This window comes from Aulonocara stuartgranti (assembly GCF_965226115.1).
Source record: "Aulonocara stuartgranti genome assembly, chromosome: 17".
Taxonomy (NCBI): Eukaryota; Metazoa; Chordata; class Actinopteri; order Cichliformes; family Cichlidae; genus Aulonocara; species Aulonocara stuartgranti.
Window position 1 is genome coordinate 30,051,128 of NC_138953.1, and position 12,852 is coordinate 30,063,979.

Genomic DNA, 12,852 nt, shown 5'->3' on the forward strand with positions numbered 1-12,852 from the left:
AAGAAGAAGTAGTGAGCGGTTTGGTGCTGTTGAGACATTCGGCATGTTGCAGGGCATGCAGGCTTACAGGGCAGGACAATCAATAACGCTGGACCTGCTGCTTTAGGGACTTGAACCCATAATCATTCCTTGGTCACCTTAGCTAAAAAGACTGATCTTCAAGAAGAGAAACTATATTTACCGTCAACAAAGCAATTCAAATGACTAATCTCACCATCAGCTTCTAGGTCAAAGTTCCCTTACAAAGAAAGACTTGAACGAAACTAATGTTACAGAAAGATACGAGGAAGTTTTCAAATCCAAGCTTGTGCACTTTATGGCATGGTGGCATGCTCATTACTTGCACATATACCTAAGTTGTGTTTAATGGTTTGGTTTGGCTAATACCACCCACCTGACTAAAGGGGGAGGAGCCAGAAGTGTCAAGTATTAGAAGGTGAAAACAGCTCGATTCGTTTTTTCTTTATTTTTATTTTTTTTTAAATCATCTGTTGTCAACCTCTGTCATACGCATCTTCGGTGGAGCTGGGAGCTGATCCTCGATGAGGCCTTCCTCAAACCACAGCCTCTGGCCTAACTTGTTGCTTTGTTATTATTGGTCATTAGCTGTACCCCGCCTCTCGCCCTATGACAGCTGGGATAGGCTCCAGCGCCCCCCGCGACCCTGAAAAGGAGAAGCGGAAGCGAATGGATGGATGGATGGATGGTCATTAGTCATTTACATTTGTGTCCTTGCTAGTGAATTTCCAACTCTCTGCATAAATACGGTCTCTCATCCACATTTGAGCTTCACAAATGTGCATGAAAGCATGTAACTGCATGGGTTAATATTTAGAATTAAAAAAAATCACCACCACAAGTTGAATCACAAAACAATGAAATCCATCACAGAATATTACCAAAGATATTATCCATATAGGCCCTTTAATTATTATTTAATTATAATAATTTGTACATTTTTAATATATGACCACTTTCAGCTCAAAACTAAAGCAAAAAAAATGTTCAACTGGGCTCATTTCTACTAACTTTGTAGTTTTTTTATTCAACGTAGAACGATGATTATTCACACTGTATCAGAATCAGCAGCTCTCAGTACATTCCCTCAGAGTATCTCCTCACCTTCACTGAATTACAGCAGGTTAAGTTGCTGCATTGTGTCCATAGAAGGACAGCTTCACGAATATATTGAGCTAAAGTAGAAAGTATTTCAGTTTGGCAAGCATTCATCCTTGCCAAGACTTTTACTAAAACATCTGGCTCTTGCTTGTGATTTCAAGTTTTGGAATTGAATTTTTCGTGTGGCTGCTATCACTGGCTGCTTTTCTGACTACCAGACTGGCAGGATGGATGACTTGATGATAGCAGAACAGTCTGGACACTGGTTGACGGGTCTAATTTCAGCAGTGGACTCAGATATTGACAACTGCACACAAGCAGATGGAAGTAATTTCCGATATTAGTCTATTCTCCTCCGTCTGTTCTGTCTTGGTAAACATTTGTGTTGCTGGTAACAGGAGGGATAGAGTGGGAGAGAAATGAGACGGACATGGATACATCCAGAAAAACCCCTCATAGTACAGATGGAGAATAAAGATACAAATCTGTCAAAGGGTTTAGAGCTAAGACTTTAAGTGACCTTCAAGCTGAGGTGTACACTGTGAGTCTGCTGAGTCGAACCAGTAAAAGTATAAGTGTGCGATAGTTCTACCAGACAGAACTCGAGTCCTGTGTAATGCATCACCTTCTAACTCCAGGATAACCGGTGCAAATGCTAAAAATTATTCTGATGATACCAAACTCCATCTCTGAAACCTTCATTCCAGCATTGCTGACTACTTCCACTGCATAAATAAGCTGTACAGTTGCAGAGTCAAGAAAAACAGCCTGTTATGGTAAACATTATTACACCTATAACGCACACACAATCTCTCTTCTAAATCCCCCTCCCCGCATTTCAGCTCCTAATCAATAAGATCCATGGAATTCCTTTTAAGGAGCCCATTTGCTCCTCGGACTCCAGCGAATTACCAAAGCTGCGTGAGCCTGTACAATACAATAAATTGATTATCTGGTTCAGATGTTCATTGAATTTATTTTGATTCTATTGTCTGCTTTCATGCCTGGCACGTTCTTCCTCTTGATAATGGATTACAGCTGTGCAGCAGATCGGTACGGTTTTGTGCTCTTGGAATGGTTTTAAACTGGAATTTCAAAAAACATTCCTAAGCCATTACTTTAAAGCAATATGCAACAAAACAACTTTATATTAAAGGTACATATACTGTATTCAACAATAACTATTGTTCAGATCAGTAGTATCTTTTGTCATTATAAAACTAGTATCCTCTTAACATGAGCAGGTACCACAAAACAAGACCCTGATAAATATGCGCCATTCTTATGTAATAAAATACAAAACCATAAATTTTAATGACCAAATAACTCAATTAGTTAAAAAGACAATGTTTAGTATCCCCCAGTTTAATGCGAGCCATGGCTCATAACTACTCTGAGACTTATTAAACTGCACAGTTATTCGTTTCCTTCCTTTTTATACTTAGGAAATCCATCATAGCACAAACACACTGCAATGAACAGAGCCTGTAATGAGTTACAACTTAAAGGGGAAAAAAATGGGTTTTTTTTAATCATTCTCTTTTTTTTAAAATAAGCGTTAGGTGACTACAACTGAACTCTCTCTTCTTAGGGTCACTTGAGAGATCTTTTTAAGCTTTTCTTCAAGCCAGGAACAAATTGACTAAACTTGCTGTAATTTAGTTATTTACAAAAAAAAAAAAAAAAAAAAGAGAGTGTCCATGGAAACTAAGGCTTTAATAGGTACCGGTGTGCTACAAATATGCATGCCATTAACCAACTAGGTATTGGTGAAAATCTGCACCTTATTATAAGTATATTAACTGTTATTCAAGCTTTCTAGCCATACACAGTTATGCAGCTGAGACTGAGACATAGTAATGACCCAAAAATAAACCATACTGTTAAAGATTTTTTTTAATAAAAATCAGTGGAACAACACTAACATAAAAAAAAAATGCATGACTGCTAAAATTAGAAACTTCCCACCTTTGAATTATGCTGAAAAACTAGTTAATGCATTTGTGACTTGTAGGCTGGAATTTCTTAGTATCAGGTTTTCTAAACGCTCTCTGAAAGCCTTAAACTTGTAGTACTAACAGGGACCAGAGAGATGGAGATAATATTTCTCTTATATTAGCTCTAATTGTTGCTGGCTCTTGATAAATCCAGAACTCTATTTACAATCCTAAAATAAAGTTTTGAATGATCAGGCCCCATCATATCTTAGAGACTTTTAAGCACAGACTTTCTACAGTTTCCAAAAGTAATGGGAGGCCGAGCCTTCACTTATCTCCTCTGTGGCACCAGCTCCCAGTTTGGATTCTGGAGTCAGACACCCTCTCTATTTCTAAGATTAGCCTTAAAACTGTCTTTTTAGATAAAGCTCAGGGGACCCTGAACCATTCCTTACAGAAGTTATGCTGCTATAGGCTTCACATTATATAATGAGTATTTCTTTTCCACTCCTATGTTTTTTTCATATGCCCTTCCTCCATTCTTCCCCCCAACCAGTTATTGCAGATGGCTGCAGTTCCCTGAAGCTGGCTCTAACAGGCTTCTTTCTGTTAAAAGCGAGTTCTTCCTTCCCACCATCGCCAAATGTTTGCCCATAAAGGATCATCTGACTGTTGAGCTGTTGTCTGCGATATCGTAGGATCTTTACCCTTACAGTCTAAAGCACCTTGAAGCATCTGTTGTTGTAAATTAGTGTAATTTAAATCAAAATTAATGAAACATGCAATACAGAAGCCATTTGTTGTCGTCTATTATGTCAGCAACACCACTGCTAAGAGAAATGGTGATATGCTAATTGTTTGAACTGTCAAAATGAAATTGCTCAAAACAAAAGTTACCCATATGGACATTAAAGCCTTTACAGCTTATCCAGAGGTAAAAATAAATACATAAATACAATTTCTAATTTAGTGAGTGCACAAAAGGATGATCATGAGTAATGTTATATTGATTGTGTGTAAGATAAAAGAGTAGAAATATGAAGAAATTGAGAGAAAATGACGATTTGCTGCTCTTTAATACAGACTCAAACATTGGCGATGATAATATCAGGAAAAAAATACATCTGTTTTTGTGAGCCGATCTGGTGAGCCAGCACACAAAGGGCAGCCCTGTATCATAGTCAGCCACCTGTGGGCTTTTGTCCCTGGCCCGTCACGTCACATATCCCCGCCATGTTAGCCTGTCTACAATGGACAGGAGCCCATCAGCTGGATTCAGCGCTGGCCCTGGCCTCTGTGATCTGACTGCTGTATGATACACAAAGCAAAATCCCACTAGACAGACTCACACAGGGATTAACACAAATACCCCCCACCCTCACCCAATAAAAAAAAAAACAAAACCCATATGTGAACAAAGCCACACACGTTTTCACAGCTTCTCCAGCACCAACATTATGAATATGAATAACCCTCTGGCCCAGATTTTAGCGAGCTGTACCATTCGGTGCTGCGTTCAAGCCTTCAAGATGTCAACACAGCGACAGAAGGGCAAACTGAGAAACAAATCTAACAACACAGTGTGGGCCAGCAATAGGCTATAGGCATCAGCCAGTGATCGAGGGTGATGAGGGAAAAAAGGGGTGTTCCAGTGCTGGCCCAATATGCTTTATTTAGCAGAGCAAATCTGAGCAGAGCCCAGTGACTTGCACCAGTTGTTTATGCACTAAAAGTCCATGTGGTGAACTAAAAACTTTGCAATTCAAGAACCTAACTTGTCGAGAGACTTGTGACGACAGCTTGCTGAGAGGGTACAGATTGTAGAGGGGTACAAACGATGGCAGGAAGATCTACCTCTAATCCAATTCAGTGGCAGCCATTTGAATAATTGATGTGGGGACATAAATTGGTTCATTCCAGATGTCCCCTGCTCCCTTAATCAATACTGATTCCCTTAATCAATGGTTGGCTGCCCAGCCCATGACTTTGGCTGTTCTACCCCCACACAGCCAGGCTGCAGCCAAAGCTTCCCACAGTCCGAGTCACAGGTGGTTGGCTGCAAAGTGGCTGTTTGCAGTGATAGACTCTGGGTAATTGAGGCTCTTACCCGGCGGGGTTGGGGTGGTGAGAGCAGTGGTGGGGAGACTGCAGATTGGTCTCTTTTGTGGAGAAGGCACATGGCTTCCATTGGGAAATAACTGCAAATTGATTCCAAGACTGCCTTGAAAAGAAAACTTTCATCATGGAGAGAGCGACTTGATTAATTAAAAGACAGAGGAACATGGATAGATGCTCTAGGTTGGTGACTAGCTAGAGTGATATTCAGCGTGACTTTCCTAGAGATGTGAGAAAGGGCAAGAAGACACTCACTTGCTGCATAAAGAACCTGAACTTGCTCATTTCTATGCTAATAATCTGCATACAGAAAAGCTGACAAATATGGAGTACACACACACACAGAGCCAGATAATAGTGGGCAGAAGGAGCTGTGTGCCAGGATGCCAGGACAGAGTGGAGCATAGCAGTGTGTGACAGCTGTGTGGCACAGCTGGGGGAGACAGATAACCCTCAGTCTGTATGAGCTGACAAAACATCCCTCCTCAGAAGACTGAACACAACTTCACCTGGCTCTGCTTGCTTTCTCATCATCCCTCTGTACCCGTTGCTCTTGTTGTTCCTCTAAATACCCCTCTCTTTCAAACTGCCTCTCATTTTCTACTCCCACAATCCATGTGCCCGTTACATCCCTCACCTTTTCAATATCCTTTTCATATCTGTTCCTTTTCAAAATGTAGCCTGCAGCTGACAGGACACCGTCTAGCACCTGGCTAGAGTGGGCTGCAGGCTGCCAGCAGGACACTTGCGGTGGTCTATAAATGTCAGGGTATAAGTGTCAGGTATAAAGCACAGGCAGCTAATTTGTTAAGGAAGAGAATAAATACAGTGTGCTGATCAGGAAAGAGAAAATTAACATAACAATCAAATCTGGCACATGTCTTAAAAATCATGTTTCCAACAGACTTTTGTTACATCTTTCACACAGCTTCAGATGACACCTGCAGAGCCATTTCAAGTTATGCAAAAATCCGTTTCTGGGACGGTGCTGCATGCTTGATGGAATCCCTAGAGATCGCGGCACAGACGTGCCTGCTGTATTCCTGCAGTTTGTTGATTTTTCAGCCCCAACGAATTATTAAAGCATCGAAGTCTTGACATATTATCATCATCCAATAAATCAAGATGTGTCCATTTCTATTTCACATCTGAAATAACAAAAACATGATAGCAAGATGGATTTCGGACTCTACAATTGTCAATAATGAAGCCACAACATGTGTTTATAGCACCGAATAACTAACCAAAACCGAAATGACAACTGCAGATGGGGACCTCTTAAGGGGGAATTGCACTTCAACTTGCATTAAACAAGTTGCAAGTATATTTGAACCAACAACATAATTGGGGTTCTTAAAAAGCTTTTTGTGAACATTGCTAGCCATTTTGTAAACGCGTGCAGAATACAGCACATGTATGTAAACTGTGTTTGTATGCTTGCTTATGCTGATGTAATGTTTAATATCCAATCAGCATTCAAACACACACTTTGGCTCTGAAGTCTTGCTTGGAGCTGACTGGCAGCATCCTTGGAGGGAGGCACAGCTATAATCAATTTACACAGCAATCACAGATCTGCACACAGCAACCTTCAACAAGTCCTTGAAAGCTTGAATCTCTCTGCTGATCACAAGCCGTCAGCAGAAGCTGATTAATGAATTAGATGTTCATATGTGCGTTTAAAGTCACACCAGCTCTGCTACAGTAGTAATCCTCACACTAGCGTTTGGCAGAATGAAAAGCGGCTATCCGTTATGTCTGGCTGTATTTAGAATCAAATGTCGCATACGTGATAAGAGTCACTCTGAATTTTAAAAGTGGGACAACAGAGCACATTTTTAATGAAAAATAGGAAGGGAACAGTGACAGGGTAGAGTGAAAAAAAAGCAGGAAGCTGGTGGTATGATCTTTTAAAGTTATTAAACATATAGGAATGAAACCAAGTCCCTTTTATATAAGTCAGATATAACAAAAACGATGAACTACGGACTGAAAAAAACCACAAGGCACAACCTCATTATTTGTAAATGCAGAAAATCTGTCAAACTGATACGAGTGTTTCCTCCCATTTCTTTGCAATATAAATGTTGCTACTAATTTTACTAGATACACATAGGAAAAAAATGGAAGGATGCTTGCTGTACTCTGTCAAACAGGAGATACGGCAGAGCGAGACACTTGTTGTGAGACGCTCGCTCACTGTCAGTATCCATCTGTTTACCTTGCTGCCAAAATGGCGCTGGTGAGGAAAAACAAGTGTTCTCTTCAAAGGCCATTAAAAATGGATGCGGGAATTAACAGGTCATACGATTTTGGTGGTTGTTTTGGTTTTTTGTATGTGTGTTTGTTTGTTTTTCCAAAGCTCTCAGACCACTTTACGCCTCGGGTTGAAAGATCACCACTCTAAAACATCTCATCACATAACGACAATACTGAATCCCCCACCGTTATGAACCTGAAACACACTTGCAGCTAATGAGCTGAGCAATTAACTTCTAAACGTGCAGAAACTCTGTCACCAGGGAGTTAACCACATGCGCTGCCTGTACGAAACAAAATATAATTGATTGTTCCCATATTTTAATCAGCCTAAAAAGGGAGGCGCTGGTGGAAGGATGAGGTTTTAGGACTCAATCTGCTAATCGATCAACCTGACACAGGTGTTGACAACCTGCCATCGGGAGTTGACAGTTAAATGTCCAACAGCTCGTCACAGGAGTATATGTGACAGATCTAATGTCGGGTATGACTCGTAATGGGCCCTTGGGTCACACCGCAGCCAGCAAGAGTGTCATTTAGGTGCCCAGAGGTCACATTCTAGTCTAGCAAACACAAACAGCCCTGTTGGTAACCAGGGACATCATTGTCACTGGGCACTGAAGAGTGTGTGCGTGTGGGTGTGTGTAGAGACAGTGTGAGATGGAGGGGGTTGTCTTTAAGGAAAAAGAACGTACTGACAGAGTGGAGACAAAGTGGAGAGGGAAATGCACTTTTCAAATGTCACCTTGCCTTGCCACCCTTTATGCTCAGAGAAAGAATGGTGTGAAATAGTAAAAAAAAAAAAAAAAAAAAAAAGCTTCTCGTTTTCAGAACGTCTTGGGATGTACAAAGGAAAAGGAAGCTAAATCTCTGGTATGCTGATATGGTTTTTAACACTATATAAAGTCCAGCATTATAACTTCAAACTCTGTTAAACCTTAAAACACACCATTCTTTAACTAATTGGACACACTGCACATTATTAAGAATGCTTGATTTGACTCATATATACTGATGAAATGAAGCCAGTTACCAGTTTGAAGATCGAAATAAGTAAAGCCTTGTAAAATAAAACAGTAACTCCTAATTAAACTCGTCTTGAACACAGTTGGCAGATAATTGTTAAACATTTTAAAATCTAATTTACTCAAAGGCTGCCAAAGCAGATAAATGCAAAAGGCCTTTCATTTTTAACCTGTTTAATTTTAACATTGCCCTCCAATCACCAAATCAATGCTGTATGAGTATGTATGAAGTATGACTTTTTTCTCCAATACTCTTAAATCTTTGGTTCATTCAAACTCAGATCTGGGTAAGCATAAATGTAAAAATCCGGTAGTGTCTGACTCACTAAAAATTTGGTCTCAAATTAGAAAGCATTTTCATTGGCGTCAATGTTCAATCTTTACACCATTAATTCATAATCAAGCATACACATTGCTCTCAGGATCAACATTCCAGCTATGGACTTCCAAAGGGATACACACAATCAAGGATCTGTTTATTGATAATCTTTTTCCTTCGTTTCAACAACTTCAACAAAAATTTTCCATAGAAAACAGAGATTTTTTCAAGTATTTACAAATACGTCATTTTATTAAAGAAACGTTTCCATCCTTTCCCAATGAACCACAAAAGCTAGTTTCAGATGATCTATTCTTAATGAACCCACTAAAGAAAGGAGCTATTTCTAGGATCTACAACCAACTTTTGCAAATAGACAGTACAACTACATTGGACCACTTGAGAAATGCTTGGAGTGAAGAACTGGCTACTAACATCACTAAAGATCAATGGACTAAGGCACAAGAACTGGTTCACTCCACTTCTGTCTGCTGCAGGCATGGACTGCTACAATTTAAGGTCTTGCATAGGCTCCATCTGTCTAAATTGAAGGTTTCAAGGATGTTTCCAGGGGCCGATTCAAGATGTGATCGATGTGGCCAGAATTCTGCCTCATTGTCACATATGTTTTGGACATGTCCTAATATCGCTACCTACTGGTCTAAAATATTTAAAACTTTGTCTGATATTTTTAAAAAACAGCTCCCCCCAGACCCAGTAATGGCACTATTTGGTGTAGCTACAGTTAAAAACTTAAATAATAAACAAATTCGTGCTCTGAGCTTTATAACATTGCTTGCAAGACGCCTTATACTTCTAAATTGGAAAAATAAAGCCCCCCCAACTCATTCTGCTTTATTAAGAGACACAACGTATCATTTACAGTTGGAGAAAATTAAATTTTCATTAAGAGATAATGTTAAACAGTTTTACCTAATTTGGCAACCCTTTATAGATTACTTTAATAAGTAAAACCGAGAGGTTTGGCCTCCTCTCATATCTGCCCCAAGATTATATATATGGGCCTACGCAGGTGTTGTTGTTTTTTTCTTGGGGGGGGGGGGGTTCGTTTGTTTTTTTTTTTGTTTTTCTTTTCCTCTCTCCCTCCTTTGAATATACTTGTTTAGGATAATAAATGTGTATGTATAGACATAGATATGATTGTTTATATAATGATAATTATATTTTATATAAAAAGGATGGGGAGAGGAAGGAAGGGAAGGGAAAAAAAGAGGGGAGGGGAAGGGACAAGGGGAAAAAAGAAAAAAGGAAAACTATGTCAATGTAAATGAAATATATACTTTGTTGCCTGATTTGAATAAAGAAAGGAAAAACCTTAAAACACACCATTCTTTAACTAATTGGACACACTGCACATTATTAAGAATGCTTGATTTGACTCAGAAACAGAATGAAACTTAATGCGGCAGAAGACTTTCCATACAAAAATAAACTTTGCAAAAAACAAACCAAAACCTCGAACATGAAAACCAGAAACTAAACCAGGAACCGAGAATTAGAATTACTTGGAACACGGTGGAAAACACAGGACTAAGAAGGTACAACGCAACAATGAGCAGAGGAAAAACAGGGCTTAAATATACAAGGGAGTAATGAGGGAATGGGGAAAAAGGAGGGAAACACAGCTGGGATTAATTAGACATAACGAGACAAGTGGAAGCAAAACTAGACACACTGACGTAGCACAGGAGACTATCAAAGTAAAACAGGAAACAACACATACGCAAAGACACCTACTCAGACACACGGGCTTCACACTGAGACGTGACTGACTCGGAAACAGAGGGAACACAGAGCGAAGGGTGACGAGACATGAGGCGTGGGACCAGGACAGGCACAGAGAAAACATGGGGACAGAGACTAAACACAGGCTAAGAAAAATACACAGGAAGGAAGAATTAAGATCATATATGAAAGATAACCAAAACCAGGAATAAGAATCATGAAAGAATATTAAAGCAAGCACTGAAACATAAAAGTACCATGACAAACATCTCTTAGGGCTTGTGTTGATCTTTGCAAACAAAGATTATGTATGTGTCTTTAAGGATGGGGCTTTGTTTTTGTGTGTGGGACAGTGATATTGTTAACTAGTAATTATGACATTTTAGGGATAATTTTAGGGATTAATAATAGTAAGTAATGTAACGAGGAGTGTAACAAATTACTTTCTCTCTAATTAAGCTGCATACAGCATTACTAATGTGGAATAAATCTTTTTTTCAGTAATGACCCCAACACTTTTTACAACTAAACAAGTGATTATTATGAACTACAGATTTGTGGTGAAGGTGCAATAATTCCTCAGCGTTATCATGTTTCATCATATTTTCCATCTCAACTCTGTGATACATACACACACACAGGAAAAGCACCAATGCCATTTAAAGAGAAAGAAATGTTCCATTCTAAGACGTGAGCCTAGTAAAAAGGCTAAAAATAATAGAATTTGAACTTTCATACGACCTTCAAGGGAAAACTCAAAAGCTTTCAAACACAGACTAAAGTAGTGTACATAGTAATGCTGTATAGCAGCTGAAAGCCTTCGAATGTCACATCTATGCCACAGCAGAGCCTCTGTACTACAGGTCACTGCAATGTATTACTTAAAGAACACCTCACATTATATGTCAACTGGGGAATCTCCCACTATACAGTTACAATAGTTCAACAGGTCTTTTTTCCTTTTCTGCCACAAGAGCAGACTAAATGCAAGAGCCAACCCACATTTAAATTTGAATCACTTTAAGAAGATACATTTAAAGTAAACTAAACTATTTAGTATCCTAATCAGATACAGGATCTCAGATCCCTCATGCAGCATGATAAATCCCCATCACTGAATGCCATAATGAGCATTACTCTCCACTGGTTTAGAACAATTTTCAGTCTGTTTACTGACTTCCATCAGTAAACAGATGGAAGTCAGAATGTGCAGCGTCTCTTAAAATGGGAAACACCTAATAAAGTAGATCCACACAGAGTATTTAAAAGTATACTGCCAATCCCAGCTGAGTGCCACAGAGTGATGCATGATCTATCCACTCCATGCCAGAAAGGAAGTTTGACACCTTCTCCCCCCGCACTTCAAAAACACATCAATCAAATCAGTCAAAAATGCCAGAGACCTTCTACTTGTCAGTGTGGGCTACTTTGCTATGATTGATGGTCTGATGGTTGTCTCTCTCCATTCCTCCCCAGCGCCCCCTCCCTTACCCTTGCATCAATTTGCACACCATGTGAAAAATAACAAATGATAACGTTTTGAAAAATGATTCACAATATCCTCTAGCAATTTAGATAAACAATTTCTTTTTACCAAAAGGAAGGAGCAAAACGGAGACAGACGGCGACAGAGAGAGAGGGAGATGTGCCAGCATTTCTTTTTATATTGACATTTATGGCTTAGAGGCTGTGAGAAAATGTGCACGAGGGCGTGTGTTATTGTGTATGCGTTGAGAACAGAAGATGCTTTGAATATCAGATGCACGCTGAAGCCTGCAGTGGCCTCTATAGGCAGTGTGTACATGCGAGGATCCATTACGCGGCACTCTCATCGGGAAGGTGTGAAAGACTGAGATTCAGACTGCCAGAATTGTCTATACACATACACATATCTGTCTACACTGATTCAAATTGGCCTGCGTATGAATACCCTCGAGTCCCCACCCCCCACCTCTTTCTTTCGGTCTTCCTTATTTGTCTTTCATAAAATCTATTCAACTCTCTCTTGCTCCATCTGCCACTTTCTGAAGTGCCACTAATTTTTTTTCTGCTCTTTTTGCTCTCTTCCTCGTGTCTCCTGCTAACATGATTTGTCTGCTTCGCTCAATATCCGCATGTATTCTCTCACTTGCATTCTGTTTTACATGCTGTTACCTTCCATCCTTCGCTCCATAACGCTGATCTGCCCCTTCCGTCCATCCACCCCGCCACCCCCACTCAGAACTGTCAAATGGCTTCATGCAATGAGCTGGAGAGATGATGAGAGAGATTGTAATCCTAATGGAGTGACATGAAGCATTGTCCTAGCCGCCTTTGATAAATGAATTTCACC